Raw genomic sequence first — 13,628 nt, forward strand, 5'->3', positions numbered from 1 at the left:
AGAAAAAAAAAAAACTTGCAGGAGGTACAGTAAAGTTAGATGAATCTCACTGGTTTGGGCTAAATATTAAAAACGTTCCTTAATACTTTACTATTTGGGGGCAACACATCAGAAAACACTATTAGGAACACGGGCAAGGACTGGCAACAGATGGAGCAGGTGCAGGTGAACACCAAGCCCGTGCTTGAAAGTAGCTGGTTCAAAGTCTTGGCTTTAGGTGTCACAAGGGACAAAATATTGACAATAACACCAGCATTTCTCATTATCTGGATGGTCACCAGTGAATGAGCAACTTTCTCTTTTTTGAAAATTAACTCTCTTCCTCTCACTTGTACTTTTATATCAAATGCTTTTTATTGTCTTGCACCACAATCCTTTAATGCTAATGGAAGCACAATGTAATTGCAATTAAAGTGATAAAAAGGATATGTCATTAATAGAAAACAGAGAAAACATTACACACATTTCAATAGATTTAACAGTGTAGACTGGCTTGGGATGGGTAGGCAAAGATTTTACGGGCAACCTATACTATGGGTTATAGTATTAATGTCGTAACTTGAACTTTTATTTATCATTTTAGCTCACCCTCCACCCCATCTGTGTTCTCCCTTTTGTAATTACAAAATGTTTGCATGTAATTACCTCTAGGTTTCCAGTTTTACATATTTTGGTTAAAACATGAAGTTTTAGCAGTTTTTTCAACTTAAACTATCTTAGTCCAATTTGAGTTTTCATATAATAAAGTAGCTCAACTAACCTGAGTATGAATGTGTGGATGTTCTACAAAACATGAAAACTGTGTCTACTTATTACCTGCTTATCTACAGATCACGGACATTCCTTCATAAAGTGTTGCCTTTTACAAGGTCATTTAGATTTGTAAAAGAGGTGGCACCTGTAAACTGGAAAACTAAACCAGGATCTGTCCCATGCTTCAACAACATTTGAAAATTTCTGAAAGAAAAAGGCCTTCTCATCCTACAAAAGGAAAGGGCAGCTACTTGGCAGCCTTACAAATCAACTGCTACAAATAAATCAGCCTCCTATTAGACAGGATATAAATGTAGTTCAGTTTTAACATCAAATTCTAGTCAAGAAGACAAGTTTTTTCAAGAGAAAACACAGCTCTATTTGCCTATAAGGAAATGTTGATAAACCTTTCATTTCTTTACTTCTTGGAAGAAGATCTGACCTACGGAAATGTTGTGAACAGAAGATGAATTTCAGGAGCCAGAGCGCGAACTTGTACAAAAGAAGCTCTGCAGTACTCAGGATGAAGGAAGAACGTAGAAGGGGAAAAGGTACGAACTTCATCCCGACCATAAAATTGCACAAAATGACAGAAATCTGAATAGAAGCCAACTTCTGTAGCAAATCAGTGTGCACAGTAAACCAAAGAATGAGACACATTGCAGGAATAGCACACCTATGAGTTTAAACAAGCTTTTTAAGTGAAATACCTTGGATTTTGATACCAAATATGTGCTTATATTTCAAGTGATCCATGTTGTGCATGTTTCCTGCATACTCATATACTTTGAATGAGTTCTGAAGAAGTTTAACATTATTAATAATAGCTACTCCAAAATTTAAGAGTCTTCTCTTGTCTGTGCTGAGCTCAATCATCAAGTTAATATAAAATGTTTTCTGTTAAATCGAATATTCATAAATTATTTGCATAGAACGAGGCTAAGTACTTCAAAAAAAATTAACTCTACCTTCCTAGCTGAAAAATTTCTGTCAAATTTTATCAACACAAAAGGATAAACTTGCCTATAAATCGTTTAAAAGAGCTTTTAAAACCACATGCGATACATGGCTTTGATCGGGAACAGTCCAACAACATTCATCCAGCAAATATGTTTTCCAATGAAATGCTTACATCGAGTCAAGGAGGTACAAGTCAATCACGCTGCTGGAGTGCCTCGTGAATCTGGGAAGACCAAAGTTTCTATCTGACAAACGTTTGGCACAACCCGTAGAGCTGACATGGAAATCCCATATGTATTTCTTATGTAAAGGGAGTAATCCACAACTTGGGGGCGGGAGTGCTTCCATGTGGAAATCAGAAGTAGAGACTGAAATCTGCTGTTAGAAAGCATATGCCTGTAGCATGGGTTTCCTCAAGTTAATCATTTACAGACAGAACAAGAGATGGAGCAATCTACCATATCTGACACACAAGCCTCCAGACTTGCTAGCTTTTGGAAACATAAGCCAATGTCAGTAGAGCTGTTGTGTTTTTTTTCAGAACACTGTTTAACATTCTCCCAGCTAAATCATGTCAATATCACTCTCTGCAAAAAGCTTCAAGTCTTCTAAAAGAACTGAGAACTCAGTAAACAGTTAATTTTTTTTTTTTTTTTTTTTTAACTGTGTGGAAAACTATGCTTTTAGAAACATATTTGCAAAGGCTTCCATTTCATAACAGACTAATGCAATAAGAAATCAGAGCAAATGAAACTGGAGTTGAATAGGACATTAAAAATTAACATTTAATGTTAATTGATTTCCAGTGGAAATGCACTTGCATATCAGCAACAAAATGAATACATCCCGAAGAACACCGCTAGAAAAAGTAAAAAAGCAAGGAGTAACAAAGAAGTGATTTCCTCATTAGAGAAGAGGAAAAAAAATGATAAAAAGGAGACTCAGAATTGCAGGGGAAAAAAAAAAAAAAGAAAAACAAAAAGAGAGGCAGTTAAAAAAAAAAGTCAATTGAACATAGGACCACGGTCTTATCTTTCATTATCACCAGATGCTCTGTGGTTATGGCCTTGGTATACCAAGGCCTTTAAGGAGTTGCTCTAAAGTTTCTTTCACCAACTGATACTATTCCAGGATGCAACCATGCGTTTGTTCATCAGTGTACTCACAAGAAACCTATGAAACAACCACTGATTTATAGTAACAGATTAAAAAAGAAAAAATTCTTCGTTTGACGTTTTCAGCTCTGAATGAATTCCCTTTTACCTTCATGCATTAACATCTTGGACAAGGGGTAAAGTTCATCCCATCTTACAACATTTTGAGAAGTTTCAAACTAACACTAGAAAATTGAATAGGAAAAGATTTTCTGAATTTAAGGATTTTACTAAAATGCATTTCAGAATTCCAGTTTATGATTATGGCCCATGAGAACTTCAAAACAATCCGGTGTCTATTTCAAAAATGCTGTCATTTAATTTTATTACGGTTCAACTAACAGATAAGGGAAATATGAAGAAGATGTGTGGGTCTGGAGGTATGATGTGCTGGTTTTACAAATATTTTATTGTGCCCTATAAGACTGGAGGAAAGGAATATGGGACAAGAATAGCCCAGTGATGATAGCCTCATCTTGTAGAAAAGATAGAGGCTACAGTTTTAAGACTATGGCTACAAAATTTAGCACAGAAAAAAAAAAAAAAACAGGAAACGTGGAAGAGAAGCTTGAATTTCCCTTCATGAGTTAGAGCCTTCATAACTGAGCTCAGTTTTCCCTTCTTTTTCTGGCACAATGGATCAATCTTACAGTACCTGGAACACGAATAGCAGTAAATCACTAGCCCAAAAAAGAAAGGGCAATAAACTTCCCTAAAACAAAAATAATCATCTTCATATTGATGATCTAGAACTCAATTTCCCTATTTCTGGGCTCCTACCTGAAAAGCAAGCCACTGTTAAATGCAGCGCCACTTTCCAGAATGAAGTCTTGAGTCCAGAGATGGAAGGTGCTTCCTTGGCCAGGTGGCACTTTCTAGCCTATGTATTTAGTATCTGACCTCCTTTTTAGACAGATTTTCAAACAAAACCAGGCTTATGAAACTCTGTTTGTCCATCTACCTGCCAGGCCCTCCTTAATTAAGTCCTTAACTCAATAGCCAATTTCACCTGAAAGCCGCCAGTAGTCTGGAGGAGAATTAGGCTCCTGAGAGTTTCATTAAGGTATTAAAAAAGAAAAAGGCATCCAGATGAGAATTAAGACTCAAATTAGAGGCCCCACTTTGTGAAAGGCTGTGGCAGATCAGCAGTAATCCCTTCTGTGACACCAGCCTGTCCCCAGACACGCGCTGACTCACTGGCACGCCGGCACCTGAGGCGCAGGCAATCGTTGCTTGATTTGAGAGATGCTGGGACATGGCCCTGCACGATTTTCTGGAGTTAAGCACCATCGTGTCTGCTCTTTCTCCACAAAACTGGCTGTGTGTGATTGCAAAGCCTACCTGATTTACATCTGTCTCCTCTGACAGAGCTAACTCTGTCAGAGGATCCTGCCTCATCTTAGGCGCTCAGTGCATGCTAAACTGCTCAAACCTGCAAGAGGAGAGAGAAATTAAGGTAAAGTACAAAGAGACTTCCAGGTGCTTATGATTTTGGATTGGTTTTGAAGTCCCAAGACACCTACCTTCCCGTACCTCCCAACTTTGGGTGCCTGCCTCCTTCTGCTGGTGGGGGCAGAAGCACATTCCTAGGCTGCAAATCACTGCCCACAGGTGGAAGTCACACTCCCAGCCCAACATATCGAGCATGTTTTATTGGTAAGAAATCAATAGTCTGCATTGCCATAATCAAATGTAGAATGGCATCGTATTTTTCCCAGGGGAAAAAATAAAATAAAGAAACCTGTAAATCATCCTTACTGGCCTTCCGCAGTGAGAGTTATACACCCATTCCTCGATCTGTTATAAAATCAAATTTCAATATTAACAAACAAAGCCGCTCGCATTGCGCAACATGTAATTAAAATTCCTACTACTTCTTTCTAAGCTCCTTCTATTCATTGCCCCACCAAATTATTAAAACAAAGCAGTTACTATGGCAACTAATTCATTCTCTGCATTATTATATTGTTTCTAAACATGGGAGTCTGGTCGTTCCGACTTACGTGCCCTAAATTCCAGTTTGAAATTTGGAACTTTTGTCTCGGCAGAAAAGCCTTTCACAAGCTATGCATTCATGCAGATAAGGATAAGCTAGAGCGCAGCTGCTTTTGTTTATTGCCAGCAGAAATCACTGTTACTAAATTATTTGAGTTCGGCAAATCAGTGATGCCTCCGTGCAAGCGCGGAGGAGCAGTGGGGGAACGAGCACAGGAGTTCGCGGAGCACTGCACAAACACGGCCATCTGCGGGTTAGGTAAACCAGCAACAACAAATGACTGGCAGATGTTGTAAAAACTGAACAACACCTGCCCAAGTGGTGTTTGATACCCAGAAAACTGATTCGGTCTTAAAAAAAAAAAAAAAAAAAAAAGGAATGGCAAGAAATAAGTACGAATAAAATTACCTGGGAAAAAGTTTTCCTAGCACTTAAAACTATTCCTTTAAATGTGCACACCTTGACAAAAAGGAACATTTATCATATACTTAATTAACACTTATTATTCTCAATTATCTATTAACAGAAGTCTTAGCATGTTTGTATTTGAGTGCCATCTGGTACACAAGGAAACTTTCTGAAAAGTACAGGCAGGATCAAAAGAACACGAAGTCTCTTCTCATCACCTCTTGCTGTCCTTCCTCCATTGTCTATAATTTTTATTGGTTATTTAAGTGTGTCTCCAGTTAATTGGTAGAATGAGAAGTTAGAAAATTCACTGCACAGGATGCTAGTTTGAAAAAACAAGCATTAGGGAAAAAGGAAACATGAGCAATTTTGAGCAACTTCTGGCTGGGGTAAAAAAAAAAAAAAAAAAAAAAAAAAACACCATTTCTTCTCAAGGTCACATGCAATTTAAGTTTAATTCTCACAGGCAGGGACAGAGGAAGGAACTCCTAATTCAACGTGTCCGAGCAGGGTAACAAACCACTGCACAGCTCTGGATCTACAGAGGTACCCATGGGTGCCCGCGTAGCTGCTCCCAAGGCAGGGCATGTTCAGTTGGCAAAGTCTCGGACTTCAAATGGATTCCAAGAGCATTACAGCCTGCCGTTATTTATATCCCAGCAACTATGAAAGCGTCCGGCAGACTGTTCTCTGTAGGATAAGGAAAAAAGAGAAAAGACACAGAAGCATAGAGGCATCTTTTCTTTGCTAAGTTATCTGATTTTGGTAGAGCTGAAAGATAAAACAGAGGTCTCTGGGCTCCAAACGACCTGCCCATCATATCACCATGACTTTTCTATGGAGAAGAGAGATATCCCTTAGATCCCACTCCCCTGGCAAAGCCTCCCTGCACAATTCCTCCTGTTTAAGGCACCTTTCAACATCGGTACCGACTTCATGGCCCAAGGAAGCAGCATCAGATGCCTCCACCATGAGGAGATGATCCCCACTTTTTATGTTCTCATTCCCAGTTGCACAATCACACTCCCACCCTGACTGCACCGAGGGCCAAAACAAAATAAAATCCTTTTTTGCATCTCAGACTGCATTTCCCTAAGGATGGGAACAGCCTCTATGCAGGCTGAACATGTCTGCTTTAATTAGATGACTAGTTAAATTTTTCAACATGTTTACCTAGACACTTAATCTTTGTACAGTTGTCTCATTCAGCTTTCCAGAGCAGAGTGTAAAGCAATGTATAAAATTTAAGGCTTCTAAAGCATCTTCCCTGACCCCAGGCAGAACCAAGTATACATTACCACCAAGCACTTACACCTCTAAAGCTCCTCAAAGTTGTGCCAGGCGCTCATCTGCAGTGCATGCAAGGTAAATCTCGAGCCCAAAAAGCTTTTTAAATTATCTGAAGATTACTCAGGAATTAGGCAACTAGGTGTGGTTAAATAGTATATTCTAATTCAAACACATAGGATATTAAAAATACAATTATAGTCCTGTAAACATAGCCATATGTTTCAAGCTGTATTCCATTTACCATATTTAAACAAAATTGGCTTTGCTACTTATATGTTTAAATAACAATATTTTGACTTCACCATACCAGTAAACAGCAGTGCTCTGGATACATCATAACTGAATAAAACTGCTGCCACAAGCAAGCAGTATTATGTTTCTCAATGAAAATAAAATTATACTGGTAAAATATGTAATGCTGGGCACCACAAAAGCACAGATTTGCTGTAAAACATTCAGCATTAAACCAGTGACCTGAATGTTTCAGCAAAATTTTCAAAAGCTCATTGAGATTCTTTCCTCTGAAGTTTCCCCCTCCTCCTGGTTTTCCTGTTAAAATAATGCTTTTCATTAGCAGCTACTGTTCAGCATCATTTAGGGCAGAATGGGCTTTTAAGCTAATTTTCTTTTCATACAGCTCCCATTGTTACCAGTAACACCTCTGTAACATCGAAGTAGCTTAAGTGCATGCAGATTCCTAAGCTGTTTTCGGTGGCACAGAATGAAGACTCGAGTCACTACAGCAGGTTACAGCAGCAATCCAAAAGAATGCCAAGAACACCTTCCAAAGCAAATACTGAGTATCAAGGATAAAAAAAATAAAATAAAAAAGTGAACCTGTCCATAAGCAGTTAAACCATATAGCTGTCACGAGAGAAAGGATAGGGGTAAAGATACCCCAAATACACAGAAAATTTGCCTTAGCATGTGGGAAGTGGCAAACAAGCTCGTTACATGACTACTCATGGTAGCATCATTTCCCATTTGTTCTTACAAGGTCAACTTCTCTCAGCCTGCAGAATCCCCTCCTGTTCTTTGAAGACAACTCTTATATAATAAATATTTTACTTCTCTGTATTTCAAGCTCCTAAAACTATTTTCCAAGTTCGTACAATCAAAACACAGAAAAATAGTGTTAAATAGTGTTGAATTGTTAACAAACACCCTTGCATGCAGCATAAGAACGTATGCATTTTTCCTTTAAAACACTTAAATCTGAATAACTTGGGTTATTCATAGAATATTCCGCTTGAGTTATTCATAGAAAACTCTGCTTGCTTAAACACTTTCATTAGTTACAGTCGAAAGGTTTGATGGCTGTTCCTGCAGAAAGATTATGTCAGCTTTTACTACCTGATTCCTAATTTAATTTCTACTGGATTGCTAGGGAGAAAAGGAATTTTCTCCAATTCAAAGTCCTTCTTTGTTTGCTAAAGGCACTTAAAGTCTGAAAACCACATTTTTTGGTGAAGGTTAATTGGTACTTTATGACAGAACAACTTTCACTTTGGAAACAACAAACAATAAAATATTAGGAATCTTTTAGCTCCCTCTGCTGCCCTAATCCTTCTATAAACCTTCTTCTAAAGTCGGGGGGGAGAACACACGCAACACGCAACAAAGCATCCCATTCTTCTCTTTTTAAGAAACACTTGTTATATTTAGTACGCCTAGCACTAAGATCAGTATGCGTAAAGAAATACTTATGAAGCACTATGCGATTTACAATTGTCTGCAAATTTTATTATTTCCTTTCTCTGATATCTGCAGCAAGACAACTACGAACACATCCTTAAATTCGGATGTCAGTTAAGATTTATTGCTAGTTTCCCAAAGAATTAACATCTGCAGTACCCACTTTACACAAGGAGCTTAAGAGTACTCACCGCCTTGGAGTATTTATTCCTCTCTCCTTTTATTTACAGATCAAGATCAGCAGTACATGCCAGCTTCGGTAAAAATTCCTTCAAGTACAGGGAAAGCCCAAGCGCTGCCGAAGTAGGCCATCTCTCTCGTTAATATGCAGAAAGCTCGTCTTAACTGCCTAATTTCACAACTGCAATGGGTAAAATCACAGTTTACGCAAGCCAGCCAGGCTCCAGCCCTGGTCAGGAAATAACACTTGGTATTTGTCAATCTGGTATTTTCGCGTGGTAAGAAGCCAGGCTCTCTGCTGCAGGCACAATAAAAATCTGGAGGCAGAACACTTTTTGTTTGTTTATTAAACTTTCACTCTGCACTTCAAGATCTCTTCATAAACTTGGAAAGAAGAAAACCCCGTTCAACTCATACCTGCTTTTTTCTTTGCATTCCTGCTGGAGCCTCCAATACACCACATCAACTATGAAATGAAGATTCATCTTATTAGATCTCATGCTATACACAGCATCACAGCCAGAAAACGAAGCTTTCAAAACACGTGTGTTTTCTTATTGGGAAAGAAAGGGAAGTTCTATAAGAAAAGACTATATCCTTGAAAAGAAACTATTCCTTTATCATACACATTTACCGGGCTTTAAAGAGCTTAACTTGGTTACATGCCAATAATCATACTTTTCCCAAGAAAGGCTGCCCTTCACAACAGCAAAAGATCAGAGATTTTATCTGAAATTTCAGAAACACATCCCTTTATTCACTTTCTTTTCCAATTTATGATCCTGTTCAACTCTTCACCTTCTCTTAGGTAACAAAGCAATGCTGTTAAAATTACTAAAACGTGTTTTGAGCTTTCTTCTGGGCACTTTTAGAAAGGAAGAGGCACCCTGTGCATAAAGAACAAACTTAAGATGTACACCAATAACTCATAAAAAGGCAGAAGAGTTGTTAGCATTGTTGAGAAGCACTCAGGTATACAAAGATGCTTTTTTTTTTTTTTCCTCCTTTCCTCAAAAGCAGAACTATAAAAACATATCACACCTGTGTGGGGGCATACAGGGAGCCTTGTTGAACTTTTACAGCCTACAAGTCTTTTCTAGAAACATCACATAGAAGGTGTTGTGCAAAGAATTCTTTTTGTTTCAAGGTGTCAAACAGGAAAAAAATCACTGTGTTATATTTCCAGTATTGTATTGTAGTTGTCTAATCACTAACATCTGTGTAATCAAACAAGAAGAAATAGGAGTACATACGTATATATATACACACACACACCCTTCCACCTCCCAGTTGCACTGACATCTTTGCTTTCTAAAGCTCAGGAACCCACGACAAGCAGTGGCTGGCCGAGCAATGCCCATAATCTATTTATACAGTGGAATGCATTTAGAGAAAACTCACTGTACTGTGTTCACCAAGCCTGTTCACAGACAATTGAGACGAAGCACGATTTTCCTCACACTGCAGCCACCTTCTATCGCCTTCCTGCTGCATCTATTAGCTCCAGCAAACTCGACACCGCTTGCCAGGTCAGACATCCCCAAGGTAACTTCCAAGCAACGGTCAGTAAGACATACACATATTTAATTAAAGATTTTTCAAATATAAGCAAATACACAGCATTGTTTACAAGATTTGTTGCAATACGAAGCACAATAATACCTTAATTAGAGATAACGACTTTTCAAAATGCCAAAAACATTTAGAATTTTTCAAATTACCCAGAAAATGAACACATTTTATTTTTGCACTGTGACACTTCCAACTGTTCTGCCAAATGTATACTACTATAATTATGCTTTGCAATCACCAGCTTCACCGGAGAGGGGGACAAAGAACAATATAATCAGTAACTAATAACTATATATAATCAGTAACTAATAACTAACATCTTTCACATGTCTTGGTACTATTTTTCTTCAAGGGAAGAAGTCTAAACGTTATTTTATAAATCATGAGCAAGTTTAATATTAGCATCAGACTGCCTAGAATCATGTCATTGTGCCAAAGTAGACTTCACAGCTACCGGTGGAAGCTAAAACCCAAAATTTACTATCTGGCTTTTTCAAGGGACAATCTTCAACTGCCATCATTAAGGAAATGCCAGTTTATAGAACTATGTAAATTAGGATGATAAAGCACATTTTAATACTGCTCTTTTGAGATGATACATGCAAGAACATAACATGGCAGACCATTGAAATGTGAACAGAAATATAATTGAAAACAGCTTCAGGATTAAAAGCAAATATTCAATTTCATATTTAAGAAGCCACTGAAGGGAATCATAGGTACCTCTGAGACAAAATTACTTTCTCAACTACATTAAAAGAGAACTAATTGCTCCCAAAGTAATAGAATCAGGTTTTTTGTCGAGTATTAACTGAAATTTAGTAGTAGTACTACGGCACTGTTGTTAACTCAACATAATAGTAAACCCAGTGATGCCTGTTCAATTTGTTGCTTAATTTACATGATTAGTTACTATAAGCAAGTGTGCAAATTGCCTGAAGGCACAGGCAAGCAGTCCAACTTGCAGAACACTCTGCATGCACAGTCACCTAACTTGCAAGAGCATTTGCGGCAACCCATTAACTCCATGGAAAAAGAGGTGCGCAGCCCTGTGCACATGTGCATAATGTGAACATTCAGTTTTGTGAATCGGACTCACGACATTCAATTCTTGGAAACCAAATTTCAGCTCACTATCATTCCCTTTAAACAGGGAGACAGACTAACAGAAGGGGCACATCACAACCACGATGACACTTGCATCTCTTTGTAGATATAACATGTGAATGTCTGCTCATCACAGGCTATGCTAAACAATACTTGAAAAACATTTATACATCAATAATTAGCAAATCACTGCTACCTGTTTTTTGTGGAACCTGCAATAAAATAATGTCTTAAAATAATTGTTTTCTGAGGGAAAAGGTTGAGAGAAGAAAGCTGTACCGGATCTGATGAACAGAAAAGCTGTCAGAGAAGATAAGGCACCTTTAATAGCTGTACAGCTCATTAAGTTTCCTGAGCTTTGAAAAACGTTATGCATATTCCTACAGTATAAAATATGTAGGTAGTTCTCTCAGAGACATACCTTCTATAACACAACTCATGTATTTGATTTTTAAACCTCAACAGTACCACATGGAGAGAAAAGCCCTTTAAAAACCACAGAAAGCTCCTAGTTTTTTATCCCACCTTACGCAGCAGCAGGGATAGTGATTTAAAAACCTCAGCCAGAGGTATGTTTACAAACCTCTAAGAGCATTTGGAATTTGAGCACAGACACTCAAGAGCAGAATACAGCTCTGACATTTTACAAGCCAAATTGCATTCCTGTAACCATAAAACTTTATGCATTTTTCCATATCCATTTTTTCACCCTCCTTCTCCTCTTGTTCATCTTCTGCGTGCTCTTCCCACTATTTTTCCAACACGTCGATTTGTCTAGCACATGGTAAATGGGATTAAGAAGTCAAAGTGGCTAAAAAAACTTTTTTCCTGCTTTATTTTTCAACTGGATCAATTCCCTACACTGCATGGCTGCACAAACAGATTTCACTGGTAAGATGCAGTGAATTGTGCAAGGCTGGGAAAAACAAACCAGACAAAAGGCTCTGATTAAACAGTGGCACTAAATGTGAACACGCAGCCTGAGGGAAGCCACTGCTATTTTAAACAGTCACAGGGCCTAATGGTCTGTCACCTCTGTCCCTGATAACATTCCTTGCCATATCATCACATACTATTTTCTCCTAAGTTGTCCAATTGATGAATACAGTAAAAAAGGAGGCTGAAATACCCCAAAGTGGGTTGATCCAATGACACCTAAAGGGACAGGTTTCTCCCTCCTCCCTTGTTTTTGACTCCTCATAATTTGCCAACTCAATTAAAACACGCAAAATAAAACAATATTCTATTGTGGGGTTACATACAGAGGCTAGGAATGGAAAACAAACAGCACCATGCACCGCACCAGTACACCCCTGGGTCATTTCCAGTTGATCTTAAATGCAGAGTTGGTGGAAAAGGAGGCCATCCTTCCCAATTCCTCATCCTCAGCAGCCAGCTCCCCATCTCTTTTTGAATGGATTGGTCTTCAGTGAGCAGATTCAACTGACCACTTGGCCAACTAGTTGAGGTGTGACATAAGAAGAGTTTGAATAAAGCAGGCAGGGGTATGCTTGCCCACTCTTTGTAGAGGTTTACAGGCAGATTAATGTAACCCAAATGTGAAATTGCACCCTCTGATACCTTCATGAATTGTCCTTCTTTGGCTATGTCAGGGGAAACGTCCCTGTGCCCCTCATTCCTCTAACTGTGCCCTTCAATGCAGCTGTTGTGCCAGCTGAACAGTGACCTGGACCGAGGAAATTACCTAAATAGAAAATACGCCAACAAAAAAGTTTATTTTTAGTATGAGTCATCTTCCCAATCCAGCTCATTATATGGTTATACTCCTATTGGCACAAAGAAAGGGAAGAAAAATGAGGACAGAATGGAGCTGCCAGGGACTGCTTATACCAACACAGCTGCTAGAGAAATGTCTCACGACTAATGCCTAGAGAAGCAAGTGCTTCAAATAGAGGTTACTGCTTCAGTATTAGACATGATGCAAAGACCACACGTCCACAAGTCTGCACGCTTCCTCCAGTTATAGCAAAATAGGTCTAGTAAAAAAATTAACAATCCCCTTTTAAGGGAGAAACTCACATTTAATATAAAAATTCATTTAGCCACATTTGTGTATATTCTTCAAAATAACACAACTTATCCCTCAACCTGTTTTCACACCAAATCTAAAAGAAAACAAAGAATACCAGGAATATACAACTCAAACATTTGTGACTCAAGCTAAAATAACTAACCCAAGCAATTCCACTCCTTTCGTGAGAATTTGGGCTAATTTTTTTTTTTAATATTCATTAAAGTCCAGGAGTCTCCTGGGATATTTTTTTCTTTTTGATTTCCTATTTCCTTCCTCAGATCAGATGCAGGCTCTTAATCTATATAAAACACATCTGTAGAGAAAGACCCTAGAGAGGACTGTGTGGTCTTCCTATCCTTTTAGAGTTATTTTATACAAAACCACAACCTTTCACAACATTTTGGCAGAATGCCGTAAAAATGCTAAGTTGAAAGCAAACGTAACTGTACAATTTTACAGAGTTCATGCACTAGTTGTT

The 13,628-nt window shown here is 38.3% G+C and overlaps 1 protein-coding gene across 6 annotated transcripts in view; it reads right to left on the reverse strand.

The window, feature by feature from the left end:
- The window catches only part of CTBP1 (C-terminal binding protein 1), a 228,920-nt gene that overhangs the window by 163,632 nt on the left and 51,660 nt on the right, over positions 1-13,628 (reverse strand). The window contains exon 1 of one of the 6 annotated variants that reach the window (XM_084517283.1): positions 8,448-8,603. The exons of the other annotated variants lie outside the window; for them this stretch is intronic. The gene's annotated coding sequence lies outside the window, so the exon portion shown is untranslated. Of the gene's footprint in view, positions 1-8,447; positions 8,604-13,628 lie in introns of those variants that run through there. 6 annotated transcript variants of the gene reach the window in all.

The sequence above is a fragment of the Aythya ferina genome (genome assembly GCF_964211825.1).
Source record: "Aythya ferina genome assembly, chromosome: 4".
Classification (NCBI taxonomy): domain Eukaryota; kingdom Metazoa; phylum Chordata; class Aves; order Anseriformes; family Anatidae; genus Aythya; species Aythya ferina.